The following is a 7,500-nucleotide window of genomic DNA, read 5'->3' as shown; positions in this document are numbered from 1 at the left end:
AATGGCCTAACACTGGCAGCCAATCAGAGTGCGAGAAAAGCGCTCCCAAATGGCCTAACACTGGCAGCCAATCAGAGTGCGAGAAAAGCGCTCCCAAATGGCCTAACAGTGGCAGCCAATCAGAGTGCGAGAAAAGCGCTCCCAAATGGCCTAACAGTGGCAGCCAATCAGAGTGCGAGAAAAGCGCTCCCAAATGGCCTAACAGTGGCAGCCAATCAGAGTGCGAGAAAAGCGCTCCCAAATGGCCTAACAGTGGCAGCCAATCAGAGTGCGAGAAAAGCGCTCCCAAATGGCCTAACAGTGGCAGCCAATCAGAGTGCGAGAAAAGCGCTCCCAAATGGCCTAACAGTGGCAGCCAATCAGAGTGCGAGAAAAGCGCTCCCAAATGGCCTAACAGTGGCAGCCAATCAGAGTGCGAGAAAAGCGCTCCCAAATGGCCTAACAGTGGCAGCCAATCAGAGTGCGAGAAAAGCGCTCCCAAATGGCCTAACAGTGGCAGCCAATCAGAGTGCGAGAAAAGCGCTCCCAAATGGCCTAACAGTGGCAGCCAATCAGAGTGCGAGAAAAGCGCTCCCAAATGGCCTAACAGTGGCAGCCAATCAGAGTGCGAGAAAAGCGCTCCCAAATGGCCTAACAGTGGCAGCCAATCAGAGTGCGAGAAAAGCGCTCCCAAATGGCCTAACAGTGGCAGCCAATCAGAGTGCGAGAAAAGCGCTCCCAAATGGCCTAACAGTGGCAGCCAATCAGAGTGCGAGAAAAGCGCTCCCAAATGGCCTAACAGTGGCAGCCAATCAGAGTGCGAGAAAAGCGCTCCCAAATGGCCTAACAGTGGCAGCCAATCAGAGTGCGAGAAAAGCGCTCCCAAATGGCCTAACAGTGGCAGCCAATCAGAGTGCGAGAAAAGCGCTCCCAAATGGCCTAACAGTGGCAGCCAATCAGAGTGCGAGAAAAGCGCTCCCAAATGGCCTAACAGTGGCAGCCAATCAGAGTGCGAGAAAAGCGCTCCCTAATGGCCTAACAGTGGCAGCCAATCAGAGTGCGAGAAAAGCGCTCCCAAATGGCCTAACAGTGGCAGCCAATCAGAGTGCGAGAAAAGCGCTCCCAAATGGCCTAACAGTGGCAGCCAGCTAGAGCTAGCTTAAGTTAGCTTGGGTTAGCTTGAGTTAGCTTTAATTAGCTTTAATTAGCTTAAGCTAGCTTAAGTTAGCTTGGGTTAGCTTGAGTTAGCTTGAGCTAGCTTGAGTTAGCTTGAATTAGCTTGAGTTAGCTTGAATTAGCTTGAGTTAGCTTGAGTTAGCTTGAATTAGCTTGAGTTAGCTTGAGTTAGCTCGGGTTAGCTTGAGTTTGACTTCATTAACCCAAGTTAGCTTGGGTTAACTTCATTAAGTTAGCTTGAACTAGCTTGAGTTAGCTTGAGTTAGCTTGAGTTAGCTTGAGTTAGCTTGAGTTAGCTTGTCTTAGCTTTAGCTAGCTTGAGTTAGCTTGAACTAGCTTTAGCTACCTTGAGTTAGCTTGAGTTAGCTCGGGTTAGCTTGAGTTAGCTTGAGTTAGCTTGAGTTAGCTTTAGCTAGCTTGAGTTAGCTTGAGTTAGCTTGAGTTAGCTTGAGTTAGCTTGAATTAGCTTGAGTTAGCTTGAGTTAGCTTTAGCTAGCTTGGGTTAGCTTGAGCTAGCTTGAGTTAGCTCGGGTTAGCTTGAGTTAGCTTGAGTTAGCTTTAGCTAGCTTGAGTTAGCTTGAGTTAGCTTGAGTTAGCTTGAGTTAGCTTTAGCTAGCTTGAGTTAGCTTGAACTAGCTTGAGTTAGCTTGAGCTAGCTTGAGTTAGCTTGAGTTAGCTTGAGTTAGCTTTAGCTAGCTTGAGTTAGCTTGAACTAGCTTTAGTTAGCTTGAGTTAGCTTGAGTTAGCTTGAGTTAGCTTGAGTTAGCTTGTCTTAGCTTTAGCTAGCTTGAGTTAGCTTGAACTAGCTTTAGCTACCTTGAGTTAGCTTGAGTTAGCTCGGGTTAGCTTGAGTTAGCTTGAGTTAGCTTGAGTTAGCTTTAGCTAGCTTGAGTTAGCTTGAGTTAGCTTGAGTTAGCTTGAACTAGCTTGAGTTAGCTTGAGTTAGCTTGAGTTAGCTTGAGTTAGCTTGAGTTAGCTTGAGTTAGCTTGTCTTAGCTTTAGCTAGCTTGAGTTAGCTTGAACTAGCTTTAGCTACCTTGAGTTAGCTTGAGTTAGCTCGGGTTAGCTTGAGTTAGCTTGAGTTAGCTTGAGTTAGCTTTAGCTAGCTTGAGTTAGCTTGAGTTAGCTTGAGTTAGCTTGAGTTAGCTTGAATTAGCTTGAGTTAGCTTGAGTTAGCTTTAGCTAGCTTGGGTTAGCTTGAGCTAGCTTGAGTTAGCTCGGGTTAGCTTGAGTTAGCTTGAGTTAGCTTTAGCTAGCTTGAGTTAGCTTGAGTTAGCTTGAGTTAGCTTGAGTTAGCTTTAGCTAGCTTGAGTTAGCTTGAACTAGCTTGAGTTAGCTTGAGCTAGCTTGAGTTAGCTTGAGTTAGCTTGAGTTAGCTTTAGCTAGCTTGAGTTAGCTTGAACTAGCTTGAGTTAGCTTGAGTTAGCTTGAGTTAGCTTGTCTTAGCTTTAGCTAGCTTGAGCTAGCTTGAACTAGCTTTAGCTACCTTGAGTTAGCTTGAGTTAGCTCGGGTTAGCTTGAGTTAGCTTGAGTTAGCTTGAGTTAGCTTTAGCTAGCTTGAGTTAGCTTGAGTTAGCTTGAGTTAGCTTGAACTAGCTTGAGTTAGCTTGAGTTAGCTTGAGTTAGCTTGAGTTAGCTTGAGTTAGCTTGTCTTAGCTTTAGCTAGCTTGAGTTAGCTTGAACTAGCTTTAGCTACCTTGAGTTAGCTTGAGTTAGCTCGGGTTAGCTTGAGTTAGCTTGAGTTAGCTTGAGTTAGCTTTAGCTAGCTTGAGTTAGCTTGAGTTAGCTTGAGTTAGCTTGAGTTAGCTTGAATTAGCTTGAGTTAGCTTGAGTTAGCTTGAGTTAGCTTTAGCTAGCTTGAGTTAGCTTGAGTTAGCTTGAGTTAGCTTGAGTTAGCTTGAATTAGCTTGAGTTAGCTTGAGTTAGCTTTAGCTAGCTTGGGTTAGCTTGAGCTAGCTTGAGTTAGCTCGGGTTAGCTTGAGTTAGCTTGAGTTAGCTTTAGCTAGCTTGAGTTAGCTTGAGTTAGCTTGAGTTAGCTTGAGTTAGCTTTAGCTAGCTTGAGTTAGCTTGAACTAGCTTGAGTTAGCTTGAGCTAGCTTGAGTTAGCTTGAGTTAGCTTGAGTTAGCTTTAGCTAGCTTGAGTTAGCTTGAACTAGCTTGAGTTAGCTTGAGCTAGCTTGAGTTAGCTTGAGTTAGCTTGAGTTAGCTTTAGCTAGCTTGAGTTAGCTTGAACTAGCTTGAGTTAGCTTGAGTTAGCTTGAGTTAGCTTGAGTTAGCTTGTCTTAGCTTTAGCTAGCTTGAGCTAGCTTGAACTAGCTTTAGCTACCTTGAGTTAGCTTGAGTTAGCTCGGGTTAGCTTGAGTTAGCTTGAGTTAGCTTGAGTTAGCTTGAGCTAGATTGAGTTAGCTTGAGTTAGCTTGAGTTAGCTTTAGCTAGCTTGAGTTAGCTTGAACTAGCTTGAGTTAGCTTGAGCTAGCTTGAGTTAGCTTGAGTTAGCTTGAGTTAGCTTTAGCTAGCTTGAGTTAGCTTGAACTAGCTTGAGTTAGCTTGAGTTAGCTTGAGTTAGCTTGAGTTAGCTTGTCTTAGCTTTAGCTAGCTTGAGCTAGCTTGAACTAGCTTTAGCTACCTTGAGTTAGCTTGAGTTAGCTCGGGTTAGCTTGAGTTAGCTTGAGTTAGCTTGAGTTAGCTTTAGCTAGCTTGAGTTAGCTTGAGTTAGCTTGAGTTAGCTTGAACTAGCTTGAGTTAGCTTGAGTTAGCTTGAGTTAGCTTGAGTTAGCTTGAGTTAGCTTGAGTTAGCTTGTCTTAGCTTTAGCTAGCTTGAGTTAGCTTGAACTAGCTTTAGCTACCTTGAGTTAGCTTGAGTTAGCTCGGGTTAGCTTGAGTTAGCTTGAGTTAGCTTGAGTTAGCTTTAGCTAGCTTGAGTTAGCTTGAGTTAGCTTGAGTTAGCTTGAGTTAGCTTGAATTAGCTTGAGTTAGCTTGAGTTAGCTTTAGCTAGCTTGGGTTAGCTTGAGCTAGCTTGAGTTAGCTCGGGTTAGCTTGAGTTAGCTTGAGTTAGCTTTAGCTAGCTTGAGTTAGCTTGAGTTAGCTTGAGTTAGCTTGAGTTAGCTTTAGCTAGCTTGAGTTAGCTTGAACTAGCTTGAGTTAGCTTGAGCTAGCTTGAGTTAGCTTGAGTTAGCTTGAGTTAGCTTTAGCTAGCTTGAGTTAGCTTGAACTAGCTTTAGTTAGCTTGAGTTAGCTTGAGTTAGCTTGAGTTAGCTTGAGTTAGCTTGTCTTAGCTTTAGCTAGCTTGAGTTAGCTTGAACTAGCTTTAGCTACCTTGAGTTAGCTTGAGTTAGCTCGGGTTAGCTTGAGTTAGCTTGAGTTAGCTTGAGTTAGCTTTAGCTAGCTTGAGTTAGCTTGAGTTAGCTTGAGTTAGCTTGAGTTAGCTTGAGTTAGCTTGAGTTAGCTTGTCTTAGCTTTAGCTAGCTTGAGTTAGCTTGAACTAGCTTTAGCTACCTTGAGTTAGCTTGAGTTAGCTCGGGTTAGCTTGAGTTAGCTTGAGTTAGCTTGAGTTAGCTTTAGCTAGCTTGAGTTAGCTTGAGTTAGCTTGAGTTAGCTTGAGTTAGCATGAATTAGCTTGAGTTAGCTTGAGTTAGCTTTAGCTAGCTTGGGTTAGCTTGAGCTAGCTTGAGTTAGCTCGGGTTAGCTTGAGTTAGCTTGAGTTAGCTTTAGCTAGCTTGAGTTAGCTTGAGTTAGCTTGAGTTAGCTTGAGTTAGCTTTAGCTAGCTTGAGTTAGCTTGAACTAGCTTGAGTTAGCTTGAGCTAGCTTGAGTTAGCTTGAGTTAGCTTGAGTTAGCTTTAGCTAGCTTGAGTTAGCTTGAACTAGCTTGAGTTAGCTTGAGTTAGCTTGAGTTAGCTTGAGTTAGCTTGAGTTAGCTTGTCTTAGCTTTAGCTAGCTTGAGTTAGCTTGAACTAGCTTTAGCTACCTTGAGTTAGCTTGAGTTAGCTCGGGTTAGCTTGAGTTAGCTTGAGTTAGCTTGAGTTAGCTTTAGCTAGCTTGAGTTAGCTTGAGTTAGCTTGAGTTAGCTTGAACTAGCTTGAGTTAGCTTGAGTTAGCTTGAGTTAGCTTGAGTTAGCTTGAGTTAGCTTGTCTTAGCTTTAGCTAGCTTGAGTTAGCTTGAACTAGCTTTAGCTACCTTCAGTTAGCTTGAGTTAGCTCGGGTTAGCTTGAGTTAGCTTGAGTTAGCTTGAGTTAGCTTTAGCTAGCTTGAGTTAGCTTGAGTTAGCTTGAGTTAGCTTGAATTAGCTTGAGTTAGCTTGAGTTAGCTTTAGCTAGCTTGGGTTAGCTTGAGCTAGCTTGAGTTAGCTCGGGTTAGCTTGAGTTAGCTTGAGTTAGCTTTAGCTAGCTTGAGTTAGCTTGAGTTAGCTTGAGTTAGCTTGAGTTAGCTTTAGCTAGCTTGAGTTAGCTTGAGCTAGCTGAGTTAGCTTGAGTTAGCTAGCTTGAGCTTGAGCTAGCTAGCTAGCTTGAGCTTGAGCTAGCTAGCTCGCTTGAGCTTGAGCTTGAGCTAGCTAGCTTGAGCTTGAGCTAGCTAGCTAGCTTGAGCTTGAGCTTGAGCTAGCTGGCTTGAGCTTGAGCTAGCTAGCTTGAGCTAGCTATCTAGCTTGAGCTTGAGCTAGCTAGCTAGCTTGAGCTTGAGCTTGAGCTTGAGCTAGCTGGCTTGAGCTTGAGCTAGCTAGCTTGAGCTTGAGCTAGCTAGCTAGCTTGAGCTTGAGCTTGAGCTAGCTGGCTTGAGCTTGAGCTAGCTAGCTTGAGCTTGAGCTAGCTAGCTAGCTTGAGCTTGAGCTTGAGCTAGCTAGCTAGCTAGCTTGAGCTTGAGCTTGAGCTTGAGCTAGCTAGCTTGAGCTTGAGCTAGCTAGCTAGCTTGAGCTTGAGCTTGAGCTAGCTAGCTTGAGCTTGAGCTTGAGCTAGCTAGCTTGAGCTTGAGCTTGAGCTAGCTAGCTTGAGCTTGAGCTTGAGCTAGCTAGCTTGAGCTTGAGCTTGAGCTAGCTAGCTAGCTAGCTTGAGCTTGAGCTAGCTAGCTTGAGCTTGAGCTAGCTAGCTAGCTTGAGATTGAGCTTGAGCTAGCTGGCTTGAGCTTGAGCTAGCTAGCTTGAGCTTGAGCTAGCTAGCTTGAGCTTGAGCTAGCTAGCTAGCTTGAACTTGAGCTAGCTAGCTAGCTTGAGCTTGAGCTTGAGCTAGCTAGCTAGCTTGAGCTTGAGCTTGAGCTAGCTGGCTTGAGCTTGAGCTAGCTAGCTTGAGCTTGAGCTAGCTAGCTTGAGCTTGAGCTAGCTAGCTAGCTTGAACTTGAGCTAGCTAGCTAGCTTGAGCTTGAGCTAGCTAGCTAGCTTGAGCTTGAGCTAGCTAGCTAGCTTGAGCTTGAGCTTGAGCTAGCTAGCTTGAGCTTGAGCTTGAGCTAGCTAGCTAGCTTGAGCTTGAGCTAGCTAGCTTGAGCTTGAGCTAGCTAGCTTGAGCTTGAGCTAGCTAGCTAGCTTGAGCTTGAGCTAGCTAGCTAGCTTGAACTTGAGCTAGCTAGCTAGCTTGAGCTTGAGCTAGCTAGCTAGCTTGAGCTAGCTAGCTAGCTTGAGCTTGAGCTTGAGCTAGCTAGCTTGAGCTTGAGCTAGCTAGCTAGCTTGAGCTTGAGCTAGCTAGCTAGCTTGAGCTTGAGCTAGCTAGCTAGCTTGAGCTTGAGCTTGAGCTAGCTAGCTTGAGCTTGAGCTTGAGCTAGCTAGCTAGCTTGAGCTTGAGCTAGCTAGCTTGAGCTTGAGCTAGCTAGCTTGAGCTTGAGCTAGCTAGCAAGCTTGTGCTTGAGCTAGCTAGCTAGCTTGAGCTTGAGCTTGAGCTAGCTAGCTTGAGCTTGAGCTAGCTAGCTTGAGCTTGAGCTAGCTAGCTTGAGCTTGAGCTAGCTAGCAAGCTTGTGCTTGAGCTAGCTAGCTAGCTTGAGCTTGAGCTTGAGCTAGCTGGCTTGAGCTTGAGCTAGCTAGCTTGAGCTTGAGCTAGCTAGCTTGAGCTTGACCTAGCTAGCTAGCTTGAACTTGAGCTAGCTAGCTAGCTTGAGCTTGAGCTAGCTAGCTAGCTTGAGCTTGAGCTAGCTAGCTAGCTTGAGCTTGAGCTTGAGCTAGCTAGCTTGAGCTTGAGCTTGAGCTAGCTAGCTAGCTTGAGCTTGAGCTAGCTAGCTTGAGCTTGAGCTAGCTAGCTTGAGCTTGAGCTAGCTAGCTAGCTTGAGCTTGAGCTAGCTAGCTAGCTTGAACTTGAGCTAGCTAGCTAGCTTGAGTTTGAGCTAGCTAGCTTGAGCTTGAGCTAGCTAGCTTGAGCTTGAGCTAGCTAG

The sequence above is a fragment of the Convolutriloba macropyga genome, unplaced genomic scaffold, assembly GCF_964194025.1.
Source record: "Convolutriloba macropyga unplaced genomic scaffold, txConMacr16.3 SCAFFOLD_3414, whole genome shotgun sequence".
Classification (NCBI taxonomy): Eukaryota; Metazoa; Xenacoelomorpha; order Acoela; family Convolutidae; genus Convolutriloba; species Convolutriloba macropyga.
This window is presented reverse-complemented; position numbering follows the sequence as displayed.